The 15,712-nt window shown below is 40.5% G+C and overlaps 1 pseudogene; it reads left to right on the top strand.

Annotated features, from left to right (window-relative positions):
• Positions 1–5,129: 5,129 nt before the first annotated feature.
• LOC104364512 lies at positions 5,130–8,417 on the top strand (annotated as a pseudogene).
• The last annotated feature ends 7,295 nt before the right edge of the window (positions 8,418–15,712 follow it).

The following is a 15,712-nucleotide window of genomic DNA, read 5'->3' as shown; positions in this document are numbered from 1 at the left end:
AGATGTGAGCTAATATGATAGGAAAGGTCAGAAAGTACCCGTGTTTAGCCAGCTGCAGTGGACAGACTCCCAGTTATGGGCTGCAGAAAGCAATTTGTTGCGTCCGTCTTCCATTACACAGGCAGTGGCCTGAGATAAATCTAACATATAAACTGGTGTCTTCTGTCTTGGAAAGATATTTCTGCATGAGTGAGATGAATGCTTAGTGCTATCTATCCATAACTGTAGCTTTTGTACTAAATGTAAATTAGGGAAACGTAGGTCACCTGCATTCCTTTGGTAAACAAACCATTTTCAGTCCAAAGCATACAAAGAACAACAGGTCAAAGATTCATAATTTCATCATGTTCCAGTACTGTAATTCAATTTCTGCACTTGGAAAACCCTTTCCAGAGTGCTTCTGCAGGAGTCTAGTTGAAGGCTCAAAGTCTCTCACTTAGAATCAGACAATAATTTCAGCTTGAAGGACTGATGGTCTGCTCTGCTCCAGGTCAATTACATATAGAGATACAAGCTGTTTGATTTACCAAGGTGGATTCTAGATCATGATGCTTCCCAGTCACTATTACTTCATCTAAGCAAATTCCTTTTATATCCCATGTTTTTACATAGACTTTCTGGATTTACTGACTGAATATTCGCTCAACCAATTTTATCACAGTTCTTCAGTAGTTTTTATCAGGGAACTAGAGTAAATCTTAGATTCAGAGCTGTTATACTTTTAGAAATTGATTTTTAAAGTTCTGTCCTCCAGTGATACCAATTACTGATTGACACAGAACCTCACTGAAATATATGGTGATCTGGAAGATCCAGTCTGGTTATAAAATATTACAAAACAGTTCTAGCATTTACCAAACCTACTCTTCATCCGTCTAAATCACTCCACCAGTGAGTGGGCTGGGGGGGGGGACACAAGAGGTTGAGAGGGGACACAGCTGGGACAGCTGACCCCAAAGTGATATTCCATACCATATGGTGTCATGTTCACCATATGGGGGTGGGGAAGAAGGCAACAGCAAGGGACATTCAGAGTGGTGACATTTGTCTTCCCAAGTAAGTGTTACATGTGATGGAGCCTGGCTTTCCTGGGGATGGCTGAGCCCCCGCCTGCCCATGGGAAGGGGGGAATGAATTCCTTGTTTTGCTTTGCTTGTGTGCGTGGCTTTTGCTTTACCTATTAAACTGTCTTTATCTCAACCATGAGTTTGTTCACTTTTATCCTTCTGATTCTCCTTCTCATCCCCCCAGGGGGGGAGCGAGCGAGCAGCTGGTTGGGGCTTAGTTGCCCGCTGGGGTTAAACCATGGCAGTCCTTTAGGAGAATTGTCAACATAACCAGTTAGTGTCATGCTAGGAAACTGTATATGAAGTTGTCAGTATTTCAGTATTAAAACCCCAAAGTTTAACATTGCTGAGAAAATATGCTTCATTTTTCCAGCACATTGAATTTTTTGATTAGTGGGGGATTTTCTTTTTTTTTTTTTTTCATGCTTTTCTTCTAATATCTTGGCAAGGTAGAAAATGATATAACAAAAGGAAATAAAATATAAAGCTATAAAAACAAGAAACCCCAGAAAACAGAAAAGAATAAGAGTTGGCTGTCTTGGACATTAAGGAAGAAATTATGTGCATTATCTTTTATATATCTAGTTTTCTGGCATGGTGGACCTGGAAAAATCTGGATGAATTAGCTACTTGCTGGGCAACATGGCATCACTGAATTGTTATCCCTTGATGTAGTCAGGCTGCAAATCATAGTCCCATGATGCTCTCCAAGCTATAGACCACAATAAATGTGTTTTTGCTATTGTAAGCAACATAAACATTTCCTGCTTTCTGTAGTTTTAGATAGCATCAGAAGGTAGCTTGAAAGAGATCCAGCTTCCAGATCTCTGAGGCTGATAAGTATACCTTTGGTTAGAAAGTAAAGGAAATAGCAAAGAATAACAAGCAAAGTAGAAAGAACTTTTATTCGCAACAGAGGTTATGTATATCTATATTTTTCTTTAAAGTTAAGATATGCTACATCATTTCATCTCCACTGTGTGGTTCTGGTAACAGACTGAGACTGATGGTACAAAATTGTCTGTTATATCCCAAAGAAGGACATTAGCAGAGTGTTGTGGTTGTAAGGCCAAATGTTCGGTCTTTAGAAAATAAAATGGCTCTAATAATGGGATTAAGCATGGCATGTTTTGCCAGGAATTTAATGACACAGCTGTAGAGACACAGAAATCCTAGTCTCTTGTCTCACCTCTGGGACTGGATATATTCTAATGACTCCTGTGTTTCTGTCCTGTATGAACACATGCCCTCTCTTCCCTCTTCATTGTCTTCTCCAGGCACTTACCCACCGGCTCTCATCCCCACCTTCCCTTCCTCTGCTCTGTAAGATGGTTGCTTAATCCTCAGAGCTGCAACCATTTCTTCCCTGAAGCTTTGGTTATTGCAGGAGAATATTCCCAGCAGGACCTGCATCATTCCTCTCAGCTGTGGTGTCTCCCCAGTGTCTTTCCCCTTGATGGAAAACTAGATATGAATAAGCATCAGCAACCGCATAGCAGAGTTTAAAGATTTTCCTTGAACTGGATACCAGTGACATTCAGTAACATGTAATCTTACAGGGAACATCTTTGCTTTGGTGCTCCAAGGATAAATGCAATGGTGAGAGGAGTGAATCCAAGGGGATGGATATATGATGGATTGTCTTTCTTGATTGCCTCTCAGAGTTCCCTTACAGGTCCTGAATTTGGACTACAAGTTAAAAATCTTAACATTATGGCAGTGCCAGAAAGAGCTAAGACCATCTGTATTGGTATCTGTGTCCTTGTATGCATCATCACTTAAAAAAGAATCATCCTTCAGACCATCCCTCCGTTTATCTCCTTCCTCAGTCACTGCTAATAGACAAGCTGATCTCTATTAATGAAATTTAGGATTACTGGTAGGAATTTACAGAGCTTGCTAGACTTGAAATACTTAAGGTCTTTTTTTTTTTTCCATCCTGTAAATCTTATTCACTGTTTTATAAGCTGTAATTGTATGCTTTGCTAGCTATTTTTTGACAATTCATAATCTGTTTGTAGTTACTTAGCAATGGTTCAGTGATTTACGCATTTTGGATATTACCCTCACTTCAAAATCTGGTGGTTGCCATCATCCTTTTGGGGTGTTCAGGCAATGTGGAATCAACAAGATATAGACTGTATGTTTCACATCTACATTATGGGAATGGCACTATATATGGATTGACAAAACCATCCTGTAAAACGGAGAGGAGTGCCACAAAGGCAGTCAGATCTGTTAAGAAATTAATTTCCTGCCTTAGTTTGCCCTTGAGTGGTCTGTCTATATAAGATATTCAACCCGGAATATAATCCAGTGATGCCGGCATGTGTTCTTTAACACCAGCTGAAAGGTGAATTGGCAGCCTGTTTTGTGTGCTGCCGGGGCTCTTCTCAGTCGTGTATGATACAGAAGACTAACCTGAGGAAGAAAGGTCTGTGCTGGCCACATGGCTTTCTTTGCAGTCAGTCTCTGGAACCACCCAATGTAACTGTTGTTTCTTAGCGGTGGTGTTTTTGTTGGGTATTTCCTAAAAAAGCCAGGAGAAAATTCTCCTCCAACTCCCCAAATACCTGGTCACAGGCAATGGCCAACAGCAATGAGTGAACAGCTGTTTTGACTGGAAATGTCTCACTAGGGTGGTAATGTCACATGTTACTCTCTAAAGAAAACTAGAGACTGTTCACCAATCACATGCAGTCTACTCCCCTTAGGAAAAGATCCAAAACCATTAAACGTGGTGTCAAAGGTTGTGACTGAGGTATGCGCTAAGGCAGAAGGGCTTTCTAAATCCAAAGGTGTCTAACCCAATTTTGAAATCTTGACCGAGAGGTTACGACTCTGACAGTGTCCCCATCCCATTGATCAGTCCCCCAGGACCAGGCTACGAGGGACGGCCTGGCAGGGAGGCTGAGCTCCCTGGTGAGCTGTGCTGGCAGCTTCGTCCCCTGCAACCAGCATCCCAGGCAAGGGATGGCCTTCATGCAAAGTCACAACGTTCAGTTCCAGCCACCAAGGGTACGGCTATCCCGCCAGGTACCCACAGCAGCAGGCTTGTTGTGTCAATCCACAGGCACGGAAGCAGCAGGAGATACAATCCCTGCTCCACTCCCTCTTGTCCGCAGCCCCACCACCCCGCACTATTAGCTTGTGTCTGGGTTGGACAAACTGTCCAGAATATTTAGCGTCATTTCTGCTTGCTGTGCATCCTTGCTGGCAATTTTTGTTTGAGCTAACTAATGATTAACAGAGGTGCTCTGCTTAATCCTGTTCAATGGTACTGAAGAGAAGAAGGAGCAGATGAGACCAGATGTACGCAGCAAGATCCCTTTTGTAGCACTGTAAGTACTCTTTTGTTTTTTCATTGGATTGTTAGGACATTTCATTTTGAGGGATTATGTTGTTGTCTGGGAAGGGTGCATTTTTACATGTAAAACAAGAGATATACCTGTTATGCAAAATATCAAAACATGCCAAAAATCCAGCAAGAACTGGCTGCTAGTGAAGTAGATACTTCACACGGTTAAAAAAAAAATTGTTTTGGAAACAACAAAGATGCCTATAGACTTCGCAACCACAGTGATTCAACGTTTTATCTCTGAAGAAACTGTAAAAATATTTAGTAATTTTGGTCCTAGACAGTATGATCTGTGCTTATATCACATTTTTATTTAACACTGATTTAATTATCTAATTATTTGTTGACTTCAGGAAGACTAACAGGCCTGCAGTAGCCATCCTGCAGTACTGAGTACAGAAAGAGCTTTTACAAATTACTCTGGGGAAAAGGTCACAAGTTTTCAGTTATTTGCAAATTTTTAAAAATTCGGTCCTACCCTATTTTTTTATAAGTTAATATGATCAAATTTACCTCTTTTGAGAGAGTACTTGGTTATATAAATAGCATAGTAGTGTATCAGGAGGTATATTCTTTCTGGTGATCACTGGGATGCATCCAGAATGTGAAATACTCAAGTGTGGGATTTTGGAGAACAGGTGTGCTCTGAAAGCCTCATTTTATTTGGCTGGAGCACACAGCATGAAGAAATTAATTTCCATGCCATGTTTTGTATGTCTATCTCTTTTCCAGAAACAGTTAAATGAAAAATGAAGCCCACCTTCTCCTTGTGTTTATTGCTGGCTGGTTTGTATACTGTTGCCCAGTGTCATCAGCATCCTCATTACAGCAATAAGCAGGATGATCCTAAAGGGACATATTACCCAGGACACAGTTCTCACGGGAAAGGAATTTATCCTGTCAAGAACAAAACGTTTGTCAAACTAGCTCCCAGCAATGCGGACTTTGCATTTTCATTTTACAAGCTGGTCACATCTGAAGCAACTGATGAAAATATTTTCTTCTCACCCATAAGCATCTCTGCTTCCTTTGCAATGCTGGCACTCGGTGCCAAGTCAGCAACGCTGACGCAGATTCTGGAAGGGCTTGCCTTTAACCTGAAAAAGACTCAGGAGCAGGAAATACATGAAGGTTTTTGCCAACTCCTCCACATGCTGAACCGTTCAGAGAGTGAGCTCCAGTTGAGCCTGGGCAATGCCCTTTTTATAGAAGAGACACTAAAACCACTACAGAAGTTCTTGGATGATGTCAAAAGCTTTTATGAATCTGAAGTCTTTTCTACTGACTTTAACAACTCCTCTGGCGCTGAGAATCAGATCAACAGTTATATTGAGCAAAAGACAAATGGGAAAATTGTTAAACTAGTGGAAAACCTTGATCCTCTCACTGCAATGGTTCTTGTTAACTATGTCTTCTTTAAAGGTAAGAAATACCAAAGAGTGCGAAGGTTGTAACTTAACTGCTTACTGCTTATTACAAATAATGAAAACTTAAGAGAAAGAAACTGTAGTTTCAATATTTTAAATGGAGGAAACCATGTTCAGTATCTGGAAGCTATTGCTATAAAACCATGTATATCTGTTGCCAGTATAAATGTGTCCTCACCCGATTGAGTGAAAGATTGGACATTTTTAATAAATGGAGGTCAAGGTATCTCTATGTTTGGTAAATTCCTTAATATGATTATAGACTCATGCTGTAGTGAAAGATGGTATTCTCAGTATTACCTGTCTGTAATTGTCTTAAACCACCTGAAATTAAAAAAAAAAAAAAAAAAATCTGCAGTGCATTAATACCTGAGGATGCAGTAGCTTGAAAAAGATATTTGCTCTAGTCAAAGGAAGGCTGTGAGGCTAGATGCTGTTTTATTCACTGTGACTATTTCTCTCTGTATTCCATCAAATTCTTTTTCTTTTTGTCATAAGCCCATTGGGAGAAACCCTTCAGTACTTCATATACAAAACAGGAGGATTTTTTTGTGGATCAGAAAACATCTGTAAAAGTTGACATGATGTATCGAAAGGGTTACTACAGAAATTACTTTGATGAAGAGCTGTCCTGTTGGCTGGTTCAGATACCTTATAATGGAAATGCCGCAGCATTATTTGTTTTGCCTGACGAAGGGAAGATGAAGCAGGTGGAAGATGCTCTCTTGAAAAGGACTGTATCTAAATGGGAAAAGTTTCTCCAAGACAGGTAAGTGGTTTTGCTAAGGTGAGAGGTGACCATGCCATAGATCATCAACATTTACCTCACCAAGACAAAATATTAAAAGTCGGGTTATTTTGTTGAACTCTATTCACTTAATTGTCCCTCTCTGTGCAGGACTTCCCTTTTCTCAGTTGGAAAATGAAAAAGAGCTACGGGTAGTGAACAACTAGGGCATTGAACTTAGGATCCATTTTGGGTTAAGTTCCTGGCTCAACCACAAGTTGCTTAGCACCACGATGAAGTTAACAGACCCTAGTTTCATACGGGCATTGTGAAAATACAATGGAGTAGCTATTGGGTGCTAGGGTGTTGAGGGTATTGTCTATAAAAGCAGAAATTTTACTCATTCACCATTACTGCAACTATTTCTGTGGTGTCCCAGGCCCTGTTGTATATTCAAACAGCCTTAGGACAGTTAGTTGTGATCTTTTTTAGAAAAAGACTTGCTGACTGGCAGTAGTAGCTCTGTTTGCCATGGGGTTGGTATAATTGTGTCTTCCCACCACTCCTTGAACTCCACTGTGGAGGCAAAGTAAAACACGGGCTCATTCTGCTCTAACCCTCCACATAAGATAGCTAACTTGGTTAGAAGTGCTATCTGAATCCTGAGAGCAGACTTTTATTGTTTAGAAAAATAAGTGTGAAGTGTCATTATACTGAAGCCATTAAGGAGCGATGACAATTTGTCCCTATTTGTGTTATTTGTTACAGAAAAATACATCTGCACATTCCAAAATTTTCTATTTCCGGTACCTATGATGTGAAAAGGATAGTCAAAGAAGTGGGCATGATTGATCTGTTCACTGAACAAGCTGATCTGTCAGGGATTACTGAGGAGCCTGGATTGATGGTTTCAAAAGTAAGTCAGCACATGAAACACAGAGGCCACACGATTTGTCTGTTCCCAGGAACCTGACATTAATATTCCATGAAAAGATGATCCCAGTCTCTGTGAAGTATCACTCATTCACCAACATCTTCCAGTCTGGAGGCAAAGCAAGCCTTATCTTTCCTAAACCTGACGCCAAACATGCTTACAAGGGGTTATACGTGCATGATTCGAGGACGAGGAAGAAGGCATACATGTAATTAAATGTTCTTTTGGCTACTCAACAATATTAGCTAAAGGTAGCACATTAGCTTGGGTAAAATTTCCTCTAGTTCTGCCTACAGAGGGCAAAAGGCTGTTATTCCTGCCCTTCTGACACTCTCAAAAAGTTATTTTTTTCAGCTAGATGATAGGGTAAATTCACAATAATACATGAAGCTGCCAGAGGCCAAGCTAAGTCTAGGCTAAATTACCAGGTTTCTTTGCCTCCAGAGTTTCTCGCCATCAGTCATCTTGAGTGCACTTTGTCTGTCTGCTGTTTGGGGGTCATTCCCTGCACACTCAGAGAAGGAGAGGCTAGCAGGAGTGGTCTGTCTGATGGTTGACTGCGCTGCGGTGGGAAGGGGAGCGGCTGGTGATGACCTTCCGAGAGGCAGGTCCCGTCTTTGGCAAGACGGAGGAGTGTGGCAGGCTGCTCTCTCAATGCCAGGTTGTCAGCTGGAGGCTGTTTTGCTCTGTGTCCTTGCAGGTGATCCACAGAGCCGTGCTGAACGTTCACGAGAACGGCACTGAAGCAGCGGGAGCCACAGTGAAGGAGGTTTCCTGGAGATCTGGTGATTTTCCTCATCCGCCTCGAGTCAGATTCAACAGGCCCTTTCTCATTCTGATTCTGGATAAATACACCCGCACTGTCCTCTTCATAGGGAAAATTGTAAACCCTCTAAAAAAATGACTGATTGACCAGAGGACATGCACTTTCGCACATTGCTAGCTAAATTCCTGTGATCCAGCAAAACATTTATGTGTGCTATGTACTAGTGCTCATCTTTCAACCGTTATCCTTACGTACATTATTAATGCCTTAAAACACAAAAGCTATTTTTCCTTAGCCAAAAGTCGTTGGTATTTCCCCCAGTCTACAGCCAGGTATAGCTTGTAGCATTAATGAAATACAGGTCACTTTTCACCAGTTTTGTAAGAAGCCCTTCCTGACATGCTCCCGTGGGGTACCAGAGATGGTTCAAAGTCTCCAGGTGTAGTAGCAATTGCGATGCACTCACAGTGTGTGTACAGGAGAGCATGAGGAGGGAAATAGGGAAAAGGAGATGCAAGGTATAAGACTTTTCTGTTTAATCCACTAACCTTTGATGACTAGTCTTAAATGCAGATTCCCTTAATATTGGTGTGCATTTCCATTAATTTATTTGGTTTTTAACCAAGTATGGTGTGAAGCTGCAGGATCAGTATCTGGGACACTGGAGGACACACCAATGTAGAAGGATGATAAATGCAGCTGGTTTAGCTTGCCTCCATCTCCTCCTCAGTGGAAGTCCTCCTGGTGAAGACAAGAAATTTGGTTTTGCTTTACAAATAATGTTTATTCTACTAAGGAAGGAAGCCATACCAGCAAAAATACTTTGTTTTATCTTGCTAATATAGCTGTTATTGCCAATGCCCTGAGATAAAAGTATGGTGGAACAGTCCATGACATAACACCAGTTTCCTTTTTATGGATTTGTTGTCACCATCATTTCTCTTTTCTCCTGCTGATGCTGCCTTGACTTTCAAGCTTGGCTTGTTAGACTGTGGTAGGAAAGAGGAGGAGTGAAAAATTATAACTCCAGAGAGTTTGTATTTCCTCAGTAAGGACAGCAGAGCTTTCCTAGGGACTCTGTTAACCTGCTTTAAACTATCATAGGCACACATACAAAATGCAAGTAATATTTGAGAAGTCACCTTTCTAAATGTTAACGGTGGATTACTGTAATAGATTAAAAACATACTGAGAATTGACATTTGTACCTTTTCACTTAAGGTTTTTTGAGTTTAACTTATTGCTATTGTGTTGTTTTGTAGTGATTTCACTGATAACATTTTAACATATCAGCTACACTAGATAGCTGTATAGTTATGAAAGGAAAGAAACACAAATCAGTAAATATTTAAATTATTTTATTATTTTTTCTTTAATTTTTTAAATCAACATCCTTAGCATCTCTTATTAAAATACAGAAAGCCAATGAAATCACTTAAATTACAGATTGAGTAAATCTTTGCTATAGAGTATCTCAAACAGGTAGAAAACCAAGTAAAATATAAATGGCAACATTTTAGACTTTAGTCTCTTAAAACGTCTGTGAAAAATATAACTTAAAAATTATGGTGAATATTTCTAAAATATAATTATCTTGATTGGTTTGGGGACCTTAATTTTCTTTGACATTAAATTAGTGTTATCAATATTAATAAATTGTAGTTGTAAGTATACCAATAAGGAATATAAGAACATTTCCATGTCTATCTGCCAGCCATGTAACGTTTGATACTCACTCTCAATGCCCTCCTCAAAATCACATAAACCAATGACAAAAGTTTCTTACTCATAACCGTATTTACTCTGTTCAATATTTGGTAACAAAAAATTTGCTTCATACCTGTAAACGTATAAGGACTTGGTCTTGGTGTAATACAGATAAATTTATTCTACAGAAGATAATTTAAAAGTTCTTGGCAAATCCCAAGGCTAACTCAGGATGATATACCAAAATCCAGCTTTGCAACGACAAATGACTCTGTAGCTGAATACCAAGAGACTTTATGTTTGTCATTCCTCACAGACCTCAGACCAATAGTCTGTTTGTTAGTAGGAAAAGGATATCTAAACAATATTTTGACAATCAGGTCTCACTTTGAGAGGTAACCTTATTGCTTAACGCATTTGAAAGTGGGTGGAGAAAAATCAAGCTGAATTAAGAACAGGATAACCAAAAAATATCATGTTTATAGGGAATCATCTTCAAATGGGGGTGCAGACCATATACATGTGTTTTGCCTTGGTTTTCTTTCTGTTTTGACAAAAACCAGGGAATGCCCCTCGCTGGAAATGTGCAAAAGACAGCAAATTTTTGTGGTAAATAATGGGTACAGAAAGATTGCACAACCCCCCAAAACTATCAGCCTGAAGGTTGTCACAAACCCAGCGCAGCCATGGTTTGTTCAGTACAGTCTCTTGGCTCAATCTGACAGTTTTTCACTCCTCCTTTCCTGGATTTTTTGTTCCCTTGTTTGCTCGCTGGTGGTGAATTTTGTGACCGAGGAGCCTCGGTGCAAGAGGGGAAGGACTTTTCTCCTAGCTAGCCAAGAGTTCCTGCTGCTGTGTGCGAGTACTGTGACGTGCCACTTCAACGCAGTGGCACTGCTGGGGGGCGAGGGCATCTTCCCACCCAGCCTCCACTGAAGCCGACACACAAATCCGATGCGGGAGAGCGTGCAGCCATCCCCACGCAGGATGCCTGTGCCTCAGCACTGCCTGCGTGGGCCCGGAGAGGGATTTGTGACGGTATGGCTGAAAGTAGTCTTCTGTAAAGGCTGTTTTAGGTTAACAGCCGGAGAAAAAGAGTTGCCAGCACAGCAGAAGCTTTGGGACAGCACACACCGAGCAGCGCTCTGAAGTAGGGAGAGCAGGAAAACTAGCCTTGTGGGAATAGCAGTAAACTGTATTTGTTGTCATAACTAGGAAAGAGTTACCTACGGAAGTGGAATGAAGTCTAAAAGCATAAATAAGGAGCTCAGAAACCAGGATTAATTCATGGTGGAGAGGGATTTAACCCTTACCTACAAACTATGTGAAGTTCAAAGGACATTGGAAGAAAGCTAGCAGCAATTTTGAGTAGTGCTAAATATAATAAAGGAAGGAATAAGCAAAAAGAAGCAAAGTGTATATGGGTGTGGGGGCAGAGAGGGAAATAATATGCTTGAAGTAAATGAAAGAAAATAACATATTTCAAGCAGCCAGTGGTTAGCACCAGTGTGCAGGTCTGTCATTGTTCCCAGTGCTGTGCAGCATCTGCTAGGAAGAAACTAAAGGCATGTAACATAAGCACAGCCTTAAAGGGCATGGGTTGAAAAACAAATTGTATATTCTACTGGAAAGACCTACTAATGCTCTGTTAAATGCAAGCACAAATAAGAACCCATCTTTTGACAATGGTAGAAGGCACAGGTTGTTTAATGAGAAAAATTCCTGACAGAGAGGAGGCACATGATGTCAGTGTATCCTCATCAAACAGGAGATATCATAGAATCATACCATAATTTAGCTCCTTTGCAAAGTAATCACCTTTTGTTTTCTAATAAAAAACAACTAAATAGTGACATCTTGTTAACATTGTCTTGATACTAAATAACATACTACATTCCTGTACTGTATGATACTGTTATTTGTGCATGTCAGTCTTAGGACATAATGACAAAGAGGGACTTTAGCTAGTTTTATAAAGTTCTGGTGGGGACTGACCTCATGATACTTTAGGGATGGTGGGGTAAGAGTCTCCCCATAATGACAGCATGCCTTCCTTGGTGTTCATCTTTGATCAGCACACCCACATCATTGACTTAATGGGAAAATAGTTATCTCTAAAGGAAAATAGTGCCATTCACGTCACAGCCTCATCACCTGAGGGTGTCTGATGTCTCAAAATCAGATGGCATGTATTTCATTATGTATTCAGGCAGTCTAGAAACTGTCACACAAATGGTAATTAACAGATTTTCCTGGGCAATACTGTGAGAGTTTCTCAGTTCTCAAAGAACTTGGTGATTATTCAGGGCCTAAAACCTGGCTTCTATTGCCACCAGGAACTTGGCAGCTATGAAGGTACCATGGCCAAGATCCAGATAACCAGTGTCCATCACCTGCTAATCACACTAATGCCTAGGCTCAGGAAGCCCCGGTGAGAGATGCCATGCTCAAGGCCATGCTCTCCTGCACCCTTCACAGAGCCTTGGTAACACCAAATACCACATGCATAACCCTGGCCTATGTCAGATGGAGTTACCAGTAGCATAATCACCGATGCGAGGTATGGTAGAGGCTCAGAATGGGAGGATCTGAAGGCATCAACAGTTCCATCATTGTAATGGATCTAGAAAACGTTTTCTGGAATGGGGCGGATTTAATTGTACCACTGGCTGCTAAGAGACTGCAAAAGCCAGACCAAAATGAATGCATTTCACACAAACGTTTCCAAGTCTTTTTTAATGGAGAGCCATAATGTTTTCTTCTATAATTTTTAGTAGTTTAATAGTTTTCAGTTATTCTGCTATATATTAGATTCCTGGATTGTGCTCTGTCATTTGGCCAGGAGAAAAAATATCTGTGGGGACGAATGGAAGGTCTGTGGTTATTTGACTCCTGCAAAGACTTGGCAAAGACTTGTATTTCTCTTCTTCAAACTCAGCATGGTTTGGTCATTTTTTTTTTCACATATAGCATGATATTTCTTCCCTATTAGGAAAACACAAATGAAGACAGTACAGTATTATGATAATTAGATGTTGACGCACACAGGCAAGTCAATCACTAGAAGTACTGTTGCCTTTCAATCCTTTACTTTCTTGTTTGAAACTTCCCTCCTGTGTGTGCTGAAGTTTACCTGGTTGCAGATTATGGCTGCAGCTTTCTTCCAGATATTCACAGGATGCTTTGCCTGAGGACCAGTTCAATTTCTGAGAATTGCTTCCAGATTATGGCCCCAGAGGTTGAATTTACAGAGCTGTCAGAACATCTCACTAGCCCTTCCTACTTCACCTTTCCAGGAATAGCCTCATACTTCAACATCCAGAAATCTAAGATTGCCATAAATCAGAAAATGTAATGTCAGAAACAATTTCAGTTGTACACCATTTCAGTCTGGGGAAAAGGGCTGGAAAAGAAGTAGGTTTACACTGTCCATCAGAAACAGATGGCTCCATAAGCAAAGCATGCTCTAGATGAGGCTGTTGGCTTTCCTTCCCGTTCTTTATATCTCTCATTCTCTCTGGGTATCTGACTGGCATTTCTTATGAGATTTCTCCAGTTTAAATGAACCTGCAAGTGTTTGTTACGAATTAATTGAAAATTACATGCCGGACTTTTATCACAATACCTTCAAAAGCACAAAAACCACTAGATGCCTGCAATGAAAAAAAAAGAGAAAAAGGAAGACACCTTCCTCAGAAGCTAATTTACAGCCTCTAAAATTGTTTTTACCTTCTTATCCAGTTGCATTATGTTGTTTGGAGCGCAAGCAATAGAACAAAGTGCAGAAGAGGACACTTTGGCTAAGGGAGCATCTTCCAAGTGATGTGAACATGAGATAACACTTGTGTTAGAACCCATGTTATCTGTGCTACTTAGGGTACAATTTCTTATTTCACCTGTGTAAAAGGGTGGGTTTGACAGTGGTAATAAAGGGAATCACTTCTCTGCAAATCAAGGACTGGAAAAATACCTGACCTTGTGAAATGGTGAGAAAAGAGGAATGTTCTCAGAGGTTCTGTGAAGAAACATGTCATGTCTTGAAGAGCACTGCTCTTCCCTGAAAAAGCACAGAAGTCCATAGGGAGCAGGTGGGAGGAAGAGTGGAATTACCAAGGTGGCCAAAATGTCCACGTTGTGCTGTGAGAGGCAGAGGCACAAGCTGAGGTCCCTCTTGCAGCTGCCATGAGACAGGGAGGCAGGGAAATGAGAGCAGCCTGGCAGTATTCTGGGGATAATTAGCTCATCTGTCTGGACAGGCCACCATGCAAGTCAGACTTCAAGTCTTTCTAAGGCTTGACTGGAACTTAATTAGCAGATGTTAAAGCTTTTGGCATAAATAAGCCAGAAAGTGATGTCAAGGGAAAGAGAATCAAAGAAAATGATAGTTGGGAGAAGATTTAACACAACTTTTCATCTCCTTAAGTTAGATGTTGTTTAGTCACAGGCTCAGATCTGTGCAAGTGCAACTGTACTGTCGCTTCTCCATTGCTTGGAGTCCAAAGGTTGGCTGGGGTTTGCCCTGTACATGCTGGCCACAGAAAGTCCTTGAAGTTTTAAAACTTGGAAACACTCAGAACAGAGGTCTTGACCTTCTGTTAACTTTACACTCCTATGTCGTTTTTACATGACACTTTCATTTGTATTGTCTTTTATTTATGTACTGTATGGCATATATAACATTCTGGTTTTAAGCTTTTGATTCAAGTTTTTGCATCTCCTTGAGTCTTTGGAGCAGGCTTCTTGAACTTCTTTCTCCAAGGCAAGCTCATGTGTAGCTGTTGGCAGCTGATGTGACACAATCACTTCTTGCTCCTTCCTTATTTTGGAAAAATATGGGGCTCTCCCTGCACCAAGCCATGGAGCAGTTTCAGAGCACTCCAGCAAATGGAGTTTCTCTTCTGAGACTTATTTATATCTGTTCTAAATGCTAGCAATTGCCACCTCAGTATCTCCCTGCCCATCTCACTTTTTTTTTTATTTTGTAGATCTGGTACTGTGGAGTTAAACACAGTGTCTAATTTAGGCCCATTTGCATCCAACTCATTCAGTAAAGTCCTGTGAATCATAAACAGAACTCAGAGCTATTCCAATCTGAGGTGACTCACTTTTTGGCCAGTTTTTGTATAGTACAACATGTAGAGGTTTCTTAAAGGCATAATTCACTTTCTGCACTAAAAAGAAATTAGGGAAAAGAGGAAGACAAAAGCACTGTTGGGGTAAACACACACAGTTTTAATTCTTGCTTCTTTAAGAAATAAATAATTTTTACAGTTGTGTTGCTATACAAAGGCATCACAAATACACATCTTCATTTAGTTCAGCACAGCAAAATCAGAAGAGTGAATAAGTTCAGAGGCAGCAAGGAGGGTCTGATATGTCCCATTTTTCCATTTTTTTAACAGTAAGATTATGTTTATCTAGCTTCTTTTTTACTGATATTGATCCCCAAAATGTTCTTCCCATGATCCCCCAAGAAATCCAGCTGTTTTCTTTCCAAAGAGCTACAGTTGGATATGATGTGTGCTTTGGATGGAGGTGGAATTTGGGTGGGGGAAGATGATGAAAGGTCAAGAGAAGTTTAAGGGGAAAACAGCCTCTCTAAACACTTCAGTATTCATGGAGTTTGGCAACACAGAACTAACCACTGAGACCTAAGCCTTGTATCTCATTTCTGTGGGCAAAAATGAGGAATTATTTTTGGCACTCTGGGGATTTAATGGGTGTTC

The sequence above is a fragment of the Tyto alba genome, unplaced genomic scaffold, assembly GCF_018691265.1.
Source record: "Tyto alba isolate M040663 unplaced genomic scaffold, T.alba_DEE_v4.0 Super-Scaffold_18, whole genome shotgun sequence".
NCBI lineage: Eukaryota > Metazoa > Chordata > Aves > Strigiformes > Tytonidae > Tyto > Tyto alba.
Note: the sequence above shows the minus strand (reverse complement) of the source record. Positions and strands in the feature narration are given on the sequence as shown.